Here is a 13,252-nt window from a genome sequence, read left to right on the forward strand (position 1 = left end):
TCCGCTTGGTAGCGCTTTGTGTAAGCTAGAACCCTGGGGATCATTATGAACGGGGGAAAGGCATAACACAGAGACGCAGGCCACGGCTGGAGAAAGGCATCCGTGGCTAGGGCTTCTGGATCCGGCCTCCAACTGAAGAACAGCGGGAGCTGGGTATTGAGGTGGGAAGCAAACAGATCTATCTGGCATTGTCCCCAAGACCGGAGAATGCGACGGAACACTCGGGGATGGAGTCTCCAATCGCTGAAGTCCCTCAGATGTCTCGAGTTCCAATCCGCAACGAGATTGTTGCGGCCGGGGAGATACTCTGCAATAACAGTGATCTTCTGTTGCAGACAAAAGTGCCAAAAATCCTTGGCAATCTCCGCCAGTAACCTCGACCGAGTTCCCCCCAGTTTGTTGATATAACGAACTGCTGATACGTTGTCCATGCGGAGGAGTATACAGCAGTTGGACCGAAGGGGAGACAGGCAACGAATCGCAAAGGAGCCCACCAGGAGCTCCAGACAATTGATGTGGAGGAAGAGTTCCTGGGGAGACCACCGACCCCCCGTCGAGATTGGACCGCACCTAGCGCCCCAGCCCCAACGGCTGGCATCCGATTCGATCACTACCTCTGGCGAGGATCCGAACAGGGCTCGACCATTCCAAGCCTCCATATGATCCAGCCACCATTGCATCTCCGACCTCGCCTCCTCCGAGAGAGGAATTTGATCCGAATATCGGAGGCCGTTTTGGAGATGGCGAATTTTCAGGCGCTGCAAAGCCCTGTAATGCAGAGGGGCCGGGAAGATCGCCTGAAGGGAAGAAGCCAAAAGATCGACAACTCGTGCTAACGATCTCAATGATACAGTCGGTCTCGCAATAACGGAAGTCAATTCTCTCTTTATATACCGAATCTTCTGATTGGGTAATAGAAGGTGACATGTAAGAGAGTTGACCCGGAACCCCAAAAAGTCTATCACCTGAGTCGGGTGTAACACAGATTTCTGAACGTTCACCAGAAAGCCCAGGGATTGTAAGAGGTCTATGGACCACTCCAGATGAGACATCAGTTTGAGCGGACAATCCGCCAGAAGGAGGATGTCGTCCAGGTAAATGATTAAACGAACACCCCGACTGCTAAGAGACTCCACGACCGGCCTCAACAGCTTCGTGAAGCACCAAGGTGCCGACGAGAGGCCGAACGGGAGAACCTGATACTCGTACCAAGTCCTCTGCCAGTGGAACTGGAGAAAGCGGCGATGCGGACGGTAGATGGGTAAGGACAAGTAAGCATCCTTGAGATCGAGACGAACCATCCAGTCCTTCTCCTGCAAAAGATCCCGCAACAGATGGATCCCCTCCATCTTGAAGTGTCTGTAGACAACTTCTCCGTTGAACTCCTTGAGATTGAGCACTAACCTGGAGCCCCTCCCTTTTTCTCCACGAGGAAAACCGTGCTGACGAACCCTTTTGGATGATGCATGGTTTGAACAATTGCCCCCTTCAAGAGAAGTGACTTTAGCTCTTCGGAAATGAAATCCTGATCCTTTTGGGAGAAACAAAGAGGAGAGGGAGGGTAGTACTGAGGTTGGGGCTGGTAAAACTCTATCTTGTACCCTTGGACCATCTCCAGCACCCAAGCATCGTTGGAGATCAACCGCCAATTGTCTAGGAAAAAACATATCCTGCCCCCCAGAACCACACTGCAACCAGGAATCAGGCTCACCGGAAGTTGCGGAATCCTGATATCCGCCGGAGTTTCCACCTGAACGTCCTTTCTTGTACTGTCCTCGACCTTTCCTTGAGGGGTAGAAATTGGACTTTTGGGAGTAGCCGGAATCTTGATTAACTCCTCTATGGGACTGAAACCCTCTCTGGTTGGGTTGTTGGGAACCACGGCCGATCGAGCGTCCCCTATTTCGTCCGGCCTACCTGAAAACCGGACGGAAAGCCCGCCGAAGCGAGGCCTGAGCTCTGTCCAGACCACTGAAGGTGCTGACAAATTGTGTTAGTTCTTTCAAAAATGGCTGACCAAAAAGCAAGCCCCGAGCAGCCGGACCAGATTCCGAAGTGGAAAGCTCCGCCAGTTTAGGATCGAGCTTAAGGAGTATGGAACAACGTCTCTCGCTAAAAAGAGCGCAGTTGGCGTTGCCAAGTTGGCAAATCGCCCTCTGAGCCCACTCAATAAGCTCATCCGGATCAACCATCGCAGATGACTCTTTGGCAACGAAGCCGAGATCCAAAATCTTCGTAAGTGGGCCCAGCAGATCAAGTACCTTGTCCTGGCACGAACGCCAGGAACGGTCTAGACCCTTTTTTGGATCCTTAGCAAACTTACGAAGGTAAATCACCATGGTGGGATCCACCTCTGGTGTGTCTGCCAGGTTGTTTGCCAGATTCGGTCTTGGGCACTCTGAACGGAGATGTGCGTGGACCTCCTTCTCAAAAGGCTGACGGATGTGTTGTTGTACATATTCTGCCACATGCCGGGGAGGGGAGCCAAGCGGTGGAATTGGGGTGGATAATGTCCGAGGGTTCAAAGGTTAGGACAGTAGGATGAGAGGGGGCATCCACAAAATGCTCTTTGCATTTCTTCTTCTTCGGAGGTCGCGGTACATGTTCAGAGGACGACGAGGAAAACTGATCATCACTGTCAGCCGCAGCTGGCGCAGACTTGGACTTGGCAGTGGACAGAAACTTTGCCAACTTTTGAAAGTCAGAGGCATGAGGATTACTTGGGGAAGAAGTGGGCTTACGCTAAGCAGGAACTCAACCCTGCTGTTGAGCATACTGAGCCAAATGCCTCTTCAGAGAAGTAATAGTGCGAACCAGCGCTTTATTCATTGAATGTTGTACACCCCTATCAAGGGCTTCCACCAAATCCTGTTCAAGAGACTCAGAGGCCTCCTCGTTATACTCACAGTCATCTTCATTATAATAATCACTCATGGTACACCAAAGTGTAAAATACGCCCACAAGATGACAGAAATATAGACTTGCCAAAGGCAAATTCAGGGGGAGTGTCAAAAACCCCACAGCAAGCCAATGAAAAGCAGAAAAAACTGCCTTATAACAATTAGAAGGTGGAGGGAGGGCTTGCCGTGTATGCACTCTAGGCAGAGCCTATGCCAAATTATACAGCTGGTAGCTTTTTGCAACCACCGGCGTCAGAAGGGTTAATAATTGAGGCTGTGGGCGGTCTGAGTCGCAAGGGACGTACTTCACACAAGCTCCGATATCTGAGGTGACACGGAGAGCCGGAAATCGCCACCGCGCATGCGCGGACACCGGCTGCCTCAACAGAAGCGAAGGGAGCTCGCGCGAGACCACAACAACCCCAAACTCCCACAAAGCGCCCGGACACAAAGGGAGTTGACACGCGCTCCCAGCCGCGGAACGCCGCAACACGAAGCAACGCGGAAAGCGGCACACAGAAACGCGGCACAAAGCGCGAGCGAAGCGCTAATCAAAATACCAATGAAGACACAGCAAAATCGCATAAGGTAAGGAAAATGCACTTAACTGGCTGCGGAGCAGCAAAGAAAGAGGAAGTGTGACGTTCTACATGGCCTTTTATATGACAGACTCTATGGTTGTTCCCAAGTCTTCATGGGTATTGTGGTTTTTACTTGTTATTGGCTGCTGGGCATTTCTAATAAAGAAATGAGAATAAGTATAATCGGAGCCTCCTGTCCTGAAATAGAATTGCGCTGCTCCAGTTTATAGGGGCCAAGCTGTCCAGGTTCATGCGTGAATAGTAAATCTAGTCCTGTCTTTTTTTTCTTGAAATTCTTGGACTTGTAGTTCTGGTGTTATGCTGTTAAAAAAGACTACAACTCCAAGAGTTCAATGAAAAACCGGGGCTGGTCTAACAAGTCACGAATAGACCTGGGAAATTTCTCAGTTATGTAGTTTGATCGACATGGTGTAGCGTGGGTAGGGGTGAAATAAGCTGTTGGTTGTAGTCTGCAACCAAAGATTCCCAACCCTAAGATGGCCGCCACTTTATATATGCCAGTTCACTGCCCAGTGTGGATGGCGGAGTCACGAGCTGTATTGAAGGGTGGGCGAGACAGAAGGTCTGCGCAAAAAAAGGTGCAGAATACCTTGTAAAATGTGAAACCATAAAACACGCAAAGGCCAGGCTCCGGTGAAAGGCCTGAGGCAGGCCGGCGTGGAAACTATATAAACGGCTTAATGCTTATCATGAAAAAAGATGAGATGTATTCCCCAGTGCCGCATATACATTTCTCACGAATATGAACCATAAATCTCCATAAATGTAATCGTTTCATTAAAACATTGTATTGCTTGCGACCATGTTAGCATCAGGCAAACGACTTACAGACGTTTATCATGGATGCATGTTTACCATAGGCGAGAAGACAAGATCGTTTGGCTCCTCCCTTATTGGTTGCAACCTATCAAACTCCAGTGACGTAAGAGGTTTCCCCAAGGTCCCTTGCTCCGCACGCGGCATCGCCTATAACACGTACACTGACGTACGTGATGTTCTACGTTTATGCGTGCAAGCAGTCATCGCGTTATTCTGTTTCCTCACCCATTCTTGAGTCGGGCCGCGCGCTTTCTCCTTCACAACAGCCGTTGCGCGGCCTCGCGTCTCCTGAATAGCAACGTGTGCGCGCGCGCGGCCTGTGCGGATGAGAAAACAAGAGCAGCCCTGATACCGGAGGGGGGTGGAGGAGGAGGAGGCGGCGGCGGGGTGCAGGCTTCAGAGACCCCGTTAGACCGAGAGAACGTTACCGGCAGGCCTAGTCTGGGGACTGATACCGGACAGGTGAGAGGGCCCTGGGCAGTGGGTGTGGCGGGGGGTTCGCAGACTGCAGTGCAGGTAGATAGCGTATTATTTTCTTTGTTGTGATCTCCGTTCTCTCCATGTACCCTCGATAGCGGAGTACAAAATGATCTGACTCCGTCATAACCCCTTTTCTCACTATCTTCAATCCTCTTTGTTGTACCGACCCACGCGACATTGAGGACTGTGTGTTGAGGAGGGGTAAGGGGGACGATACACAACCTTTCCGGAAAGAGGATCAGTAGTTTCAGCGAGAGTGTAGTTCCCTCCCTGTGCCTTTTACACAGGGAGCGCACTACGAGCAGGCGTACTACCACAAGAGGAACACAAAATTGCGCTAGGCCTGGCCTAAGTTGGAAGCACCAAGTTGAGTCCAGGCCTTCGCGTCATTCTGCAGGCCGGGAAGTACACAACATAAAGCGAATTTGAGACTCCATGTGGGCGGCTAGCGCGTCTCGCAGAGGCCCCACAGAACCCGGGGCATGCTTCCTGCAGATATCATGCAGTAGCCAGCCTGCGATCCTGTGTGGGGGAGGGGAGCGCACAAAACAGATGCCAGTGGGGGATGGAAGCACATCAGCCAGGGGGTAGACACCAATCCATACCACTATCCTAGAGTATTCCTGAAGACGTGGATATACAATGCATGTGGAAGGCCTCACCCCCGGATGGCCCTGGCAGTGGTATTATACACAGCAGAGGACAGGCTTTTTACAGTGGCTATTGCTTGCTGAAAATGCTCTATTGTGGCGATATCTCCCGCTCTGCGTATTCGTTGACCTCTATTTTATCAGTTTGAGATTGACGTGTTGGCATTTCATCAACCGCATTGTTATACGATAGTCGTTATATTTTATTATCAACATGGATATTTGAGCAGACTGCACAGTTGTATTACCAAAAAACGTCACTCAGTTACTGCCCTGGCATTGTTCCAGTTACAATTGACAGCTTTGCCCCCCCCCCCCCCCCTGTCGAAAATTTACAGTGAGATGCTTTTAAGTACAATGTATTCAACTGTTCACATTATTGTACACAATGTTGTCTTGCCCATTCTTACGTGGATTGATTTCAATAACCTATTGGATGAATATTTCAGTCCGCGTTTTTTCTTGTACACAAAAGTCAATCTTGTGCTCTGTCACGCGGACTTATTTTGCATATGCTTGCTAGTAATATCTGTTTTGTCTGGAGTGAGTTGCTTTCGCGCATCTGCGATGTCTACTAAGTCGTTCCTCGATGATGGCTGTTTGCCAGGCTTACTTAGTGTGTATTTACTCATTTTTGCAAATTGAATGCAAAGCTGTTGTCAGCCTACATGGCTCGTGGGTGCACTTGTCCGTCGTTTATAACTTTTGCTATCTTGCCTCGTTAGTAGGATTGCCAGATTAATTTCTTAAACAAATAATCGATTGCTATAATGTGGTCACTCAAACTCTAGAGCTTGCTATTCAGCCTAAACGTACTTGTCTTTTCTTCAACATGACTTTAACACGGGTGACTGGGTCAAAGTGAGATCTAGGAGAATTGAAAGGGATCTCTAAATTTAAATGCCCCTTTCACATTAATGATGTAGGAAAGTACAGTCACTTTGGAGAATGGTGAGAAGTGAAATTTTATAAACATTGCGTTGCATCAAAGAGGAGAATGCACAAGACAGAGGAATGAAGAATGTTTTGTAGTGCAATACTCTATTGGAGTCCTGACTGTGTCTTTCCTCCACAAAAAGACATCCACCAACCCCCTGGATTTGGCCTTACAATGATATGCGATGGTGTTACTGTTCCAAAAGACATGTTTTATTATATTATGGCCTTTGAACCAGAAATGATTAAAGAAATATTGTTACAATAAACACTTTGGACTAAGCGATTAAGACAGGGTTTGACATACTCAAACCACGGTGGAAGGTGGTTTGCTCAGTTTCAGTATTTCCTCAGCTCCCAGCCTATAGTGATGGAGTTCTGGTGTGGATCACAGTCTAGCCCATTATGAGGGGTTTCTGCGCTGCAATATCACCAACCCCATTGAGGCCAGTATTGAAAAATCACGGGGGTGATTATATAGGGGTGTCTTGTGGCTTACCACATATTCTACGGTGTCTTGTGGCTTACCACATACTCTACAGGTATAAGATCAGTCAGTTCACCATCCACCCCTCATCTAACTTGAGCAAAGCTATTTGCATGTAGTCTTAGGAGTATGTCTAAAAGTGCATGATCTATCCCCATAGATGCTTAAAAGTGGCCACAAATGCTGCCTAGGGACAAGATCAAAGGCTGCTCTGAAATAGATGGTCTTTGAAGAGCCTAATACGTTTCAAGACAATAAGATTAAAGCAAAGGATTCACCTTAAATTGAAACCCTGACCTAATGGTTGCCTTGTCAATCCAGTCCAGTAGTATAGCGAGGACCTAACGGAAAACCATGTACTCAGTAGTGATGCTCTGGCATTGTTGGCAGAAGGCGGCTTTCCCTTTGGTATCTCGTGTGGGTTGATCTTTTCAGACGTGGATCATTTTCTAGATATGGCCTAATGTGACAAGATTTTGAAAATCAAAAACCGGGACATTTTTAAAAACCTGGAGGGTGGTTTATATTTTTACATCGACCGCGGGGCACAGAATGCCATAACTAGGCACAAAGGGAATACATTAAATGCTTTTAAAAAAAAAAAACCTGCGGCTCATGTGTTAATAAAATGGCTTCTTGATGAGAGCTGTTAACTAGTCCTGGCTTGGAATACATACAACTTGCCACCCTCTGTTTTCTGTCAACCGATTCAGAAAATCTAGTTATGACCTAAATTTGATTACATTTGCCACAACAGCTAGTGGATATGGCAAATATGGGACGCCTCGTCCCTCTCTTATGGTCTCACATTATTTCAGCATGTTGGAGTACCTAGAAGCAGATATCTGTGCAACTCACTTGGTGTTGTTTCAGATCATAACACTGCCTTTTGAGTCTTTGTAGAGTTGGAATATCAAGAACCCCACACCAAATACGGTTTGTTGATCCTGCTCCAGTTACACCAAACAGAATGGAGTGAATTGCAGGCTGATTTGACAAATTTGCAGTACGTTGCATGTTCTTGAACAAATTGATTTTGATGGTGATAAGAGTTGGTTTAAACAAATCACTGCACCCAGAGAATGAAGGGAGGTGCACAGCCTGGACCCACAAGCCCCAGCTTCCTATTGCCAGATCTGGCGAGTGCAGAAAGTACTGAAATTCTCCCATAGAAGTTCTGAATAGCTAAAACATTGGATATGTTATCAACTAATGCTATGAGCCAGCCAAAGCAACAATCTATACATTGAAAGACAGGTTGTCTTTCAATAGACTTTGGAAGGTGGCTCCTTTTTAGGTTTCTCCTGCACAGCACCTGAGAAATCTATTGTTAATATGTATCTTAAAAAGGTCTTAACTTGCTTTTCATGAATGGCAGCAGTCTTTTTACTGGATGGCTATACATCAATTGAAGTGCAATGCCGAAATACCAGAGTTATTTTTTTTGGCAATGGTTCTCCAGAAACCTGGCATTTTTCCTTCTAGGTTAATCTTCCACATACATATATAAGTTTACCTCTATCATTTTGTTACAAAATAAACCTGTTTTCGTTCTTTTTAATGCCACCTCAGCAACGTTTTAATTTTTTCAGATTATCAACTGCCACTCGTGTGTTAACTAGCTAAGCTATGTTATGGACAAGTTAAGGAATCTGTTAAAACAATGTCATGTTTCTTAATATTGGTAGTGTTTAGCTTTTACTTTCCGAAGTCTGAAATGGGTAATATTTACTTAGGCTCTGTACCTTTCTCCTGCACATTTCCACAGCTTTGGTTTGTCACATAGCTTTTGAGGTATGGAATTCACCATTAGGGTTGTCTTCTTCGGGAACATTGCAAAATGGCAAATACAGTTGCTAGATTTAGAGGCTGAAACATGATTAACGTATGTGTATTGCCTGAGGAACCATACTTTAAATCCGCCTCAGCTCTACCGGCTTCGGTGCTGTAAAGTCACCAATTAATTTTCAAGTTTCAATGTGCCAAGATCCCTTAAAATGAAGATGCTCCGAATATATTCATTTTGTTAGTTATAAAATTAATTTGTAGAACGTTCTTAGAGGTGTAGCAATTGAAGCAATCAAAGAGCATTGAGCCATATGTCTGCAAGACAGCACATGTGGGAAAAGCAACGTACAGATTTAGGAAAGGATAACGGGTGAGAGCAACACACAAGGGAGAGTGGGGCACAGGTGCCCACATAGAGGCTGGCTGGCTGGTATTGAGGGGATGGAAGCAGCATATGTGGGGGGTCAGAAAACACACACTTGTGGAAAGCTAAAAGCAACATGAAGTGGCAAAGGCAATTGCCCTGAAGACATGGCTTTGTCAAATTTTTTTTAGCCACGTAGTACAACATCTTCGATGGCATTGACCAGGCAGACGACCGGAGCAGTTCGAATTGAGATTCATTCACTATCCCTGTGGCACAATTGGCCCCGCGGCCGGTTCACTTAAACTGAAGAATCTGCTCCATCACTACTACACTAAGTTGGGATCATGTACTTCTGCCATCTACCACAATTGAGCAACCTATGATCAAGACCATTTGTCAGCCCACCCGTTCATCTCTCATGCGGGGCACCAGACCGGGTCCCCGTATGAGTATTCCCTGTTCCCCTCTCACTTTACCAGTGTCTCACTTATTTCACTGTCTCACGAGGCTGAACAATCGCCATCAGATTGTCCCCATATCCCTTGGTCCTGAAGAGACCCTGCACTGTCAAAGGGTCGAAACGCTGTTAACTGTATTTGAAAGCAACCCAGTTTAACAGTTCTATTGCACACAGAAGCTGGAATCATTACTGTTTGGTCGCCTTTTTTTAAAAAAGTGTGGAAACAAAGCTGTACACGTTACATGGCTTTTCACTGTTTGTTTTATGGTTCCATTTCACTTGGGGACACACAAGCACTATTGTTTTTTCTTGGTCCGTGTATATATCAATTTGAATTTTACATATCTGATAAAAAGAATTAATGTGAACATAAAGTCTGCAAAGCCCTCTTTCTTTCTGACATCACCGTAACCCGTTTTTAGGTCGAGCCTTCGCAACGCATGCGTTGCAAAGGAAAACGACCTATTCCGAGCGCTTAGGCTTTTCAGCCAAGCACGTGCACGGGTTGCCATTGCCTTCAATGGCAACGCATGTACGCCAGGAGATCCACTCGCAGGAGAGCGCGGCCCATCTGGTCGCAGTTATCGCTCCTGCGAGTGAATGACAGTATTGCTGTCATTAAACAGAACCCTGTTTTTCCCAAAATAATGAAACTTGTAGAACGTAAACCATGCTTGGTATTATGCCTTGCGTATTAAACATAACCCGCGTCCCTCAAATGAGGCTATTTTGCGCTATTCCAGCGCTGCTGGACGAGGTGCAGTGCACGGGCAATGAGCTCTCGATAGAGCAGTGCACAAAGAGCTCTGGGGGGGAGCACAACTGTGGCCACAAGGAAGATGCCGGGGTGTCCTGCACGCCTCTCGCAGGTACAGTCCTCCATTTTTAAGTACTGATTTTAACAAGCCCCTGCTTTCCGGAAGTGTCGTCCACGTATGCAAATGCAGCAATAAGGCCTAGTTTGCTAGGCATGCAGATGACGCAGGAGGTATTATGGTCTCTGAAATGGTGACGTAGGCAAACAGTCGACAGAAGCTGAAAAGGGTCCCGTTTCAAACGGATGTATGTGTCCCGCCCACTGCATATACCTGGGAACATATTGATGCAGTAAAAACATTACCGTCACCATTTTAGAGCACTTCCAAACTCTCACATAACAATGTGTTAAACTCAGTTACTTAATGTTACTCGTTCTTCCTTTTGGCTGTGTTTTTGCATAGCTCGTCTCTTTTTAGTTTTGCTATCACTGTTTCCAAGCTACTCATACTTTCTCTGTCCATAATCTTCTCCTCCCTCATTTCACAGTTTTATTACTGTAACATCATTGTCGTCTTTGTGTTTCTCAGCTCTCAGATAACCGCGGTCGCCGCACAGCTGGAGTCAATGTGTGTCACTGCACTTGGGACTTTATTAAAGTCTTTCTCGTCGTAACCTGTGAGATAGTTCTGTTGGTTTAGCCTATGCTGCGAAGCTCAAAATGTTCTCACCCCAGCCCTGAAGCTGTGGGCGCAGCTACTTTTAAAGTAAATTAAATTATAGATGCAAAAGAAAAAACCCTGAAATTCTTGGTTCGTGGGCTTTGCGTTTTACAACCCAAATAAGTGTTGTTGTGAACTTAGGCGCTGCCCAGCAGTCTACAGAGCGCAGTCAGGTAAATGTTTTTACGTAGCGCTAAGTACTGGTTTGCAGTCCGTTTCTAATTATAACCACTTTTTTATTTTTGGGTTGGTAAGGGATCTGGGTCAGTAAGAATAAAGCGCTTGATGATTAATTAGCTCAATATCACTATACCACCGGGATCACGCTGATGCAGACGCGTTGGCTGTTATGTTTTTGGGAAGCAGACATACAAACACTGCAGCCTCTACCAGCCCACCGGGTCACAGCCGGGGTCAGCTCCTTAGCACCTCGAGGAGGGGTTCACCCTGGAACGGGCGAGACATGCTGGCCGCTACAGCAAGACACACTTCCTTACGGACACGGGCTGCAGCTCGCATCTTGAAATACTAGTAAGGTTAACTCAATACTAGTAAGGTCAACTCAGCCTTCCATCCTTCTGAGGTCAGTAAGAGGAATGCCAGTCATTTGGGTACCAGTAAGACTTGCTTGTCTTTCTTTAGTTGTGATGGGACATACAGCCAGATTCATCAACGGAAATTCGGCTCGCAAAGGGCCAGATTCTGAGAATCTGACCCTTTGCGAGCGCAATTTTTGCATTTGGGATTCATCATCCCAAATGCAAAAATTGCTATTATAGAATTCGCAAATTTGCAAGGGGTTGCATTTAAGGAAATTCTATTTGAGATTCCTTAAATGCAATTATGAAACATTTAAAAATTGCGAATTCGCTATTTTGGGCCGCTATTTACCGCAAAGTCAAAAATAGCAAACTTAGAAAAATGCACTTAAGTGCATTTTTCTAAGTTGTATGTTTACGCACACACATGTCCCAAGGAAATGTGTGTGTGTAACATACAACTTAGAAAAATGCACTTAAGTGCATTTTTCTAAGTTGTATGTTGCACACACACATTTCCTTGGGACGTGTGTGCGTAACACCAGCATCCAATATCATTTCAGGGGTGCAACAGGGTGTCCTTTGGACACCCCTGCACCCTTGAAATCGCAAACTCAACATGCGATTCGCACATTGATATGTCTTCCCATTCATTCCTATGGGCCTTTAGGCCCATAGGAATGAATGGGGAGTTATTCCTTATTTGCGATTAGCAATTAGCTAATCGCAAATAAGGAAGCTGTAGACATCGCAATAAATATTGCGATTTCTACATGAATCCCGTTTTGCGAGTCTGTAATAACGATTCCATAATAATCGCTATTACAGGCTCGCAAAACATGCCGATGATGAATCTATGTGATAGACTTTTCCTGACAATGCACGCGCATGCACCTTTTCTGGATTTCTATGTCCGCTCCTGGGAGCTACATTGGGGACAAGCCAACAATTATCAGTAATGTAGTTTCACCCAATGCTCTTTTCTTAGAACCCATGTATGTGTGTATAAAATATTAGCATACAAGGGAAATTGACGCTTGCTTGTCGGGAATCAGTAGAATGAAAGGATGCGTTTAGGCTGCCATTAGCTTGAAAACCACGCTCTGATCTCAGGGGTGGGTACCTAACCTCCTGAGCTACAATATCGGATGTTGAAAATGGCCACTTCTTTACAGCATTTATCCCGTTGAATTCTTAAAGGCTGGTTTGTCGCGTGCATTAACCTCGCCAGACAACAGGTAAGAAGTGCCTCATCTTTTGTCTCCCTCGTGTGTGTTTCGGGGTCAGTCAAGCACAGCCGCTGTGTGTGAACCTCCGCATGCTGCACAACTCTTTGGCTCTTTCCCCAGCACCGTGATGCTTCAAATGAAGCCTCTTTCAGGGACCTTGGCAACAGGGGACAGCCCTCAGGCGGTACTAGAGCGCTGGCTTATTTAGGGCAAAAGTAAACATGCCCAGTCACCTAATAAATATTTCCATTTCATTGGCGCATGTGACCTGTGTTTGTTCAGACTTAAATTGGCTTTAAAAGCTGCTTTTTATAAAAACGAGTCCACGTTCTTAGCTACTTGGATTACAAGAGGGTCCGAGATGGGTGTGTGTGTGTGTGAGGGGAGAGGGGGATAAGTTAGTAACTGCATTCAGTAAATACCCATATGCCTAAATTTGCACGGACTGACAAATGCAACAAGCATTGGCATAGCCAATAGGTCTCACCTTTTGGGACCTTATAAGTCTTTAGCCAA

The 13,252-nt window shown here is 46.2% G+C and overlaps 1 protein-coding gene across 1 annotated transcript in view; it reads left to right on the forward strand.

The window, feature by feature from the left end:
* The first annotated feature begins 4,645 nt into the window (after positions 1-4,645).
* SIAH1 (siah E3 ubiquitin protein ligase 1) overlaps positions 4,646-13,252 on the forward strand; it is a 114,896-nt gene continuing 106,289 nt past the window's right edge. Inside the window, exon 1 of the mRNA XM_086945448.1 lies at positions 4,646-4,784. The gene's annotated coding sequence lies outside the window, so the exon portion shown is untranslated. The remainder of the gene's footprint in view (positions 4,785-13,252) is intronic.

This window comes from Lissotriton vulgaris, chromosome 12 (assembly GCF_964263255.1).
Source record: "Lissotriton vulgaris chromosome 12, aLisVul1.2, whole genome shotgun sequence".
Taxonomy (NCBI): domain Eukaryota; kingdom Metazoa; phylum Chordata; class Amphibia; order Caudata; family Salamandridae; genus Lissotriton; species Lissotriton vulgaris.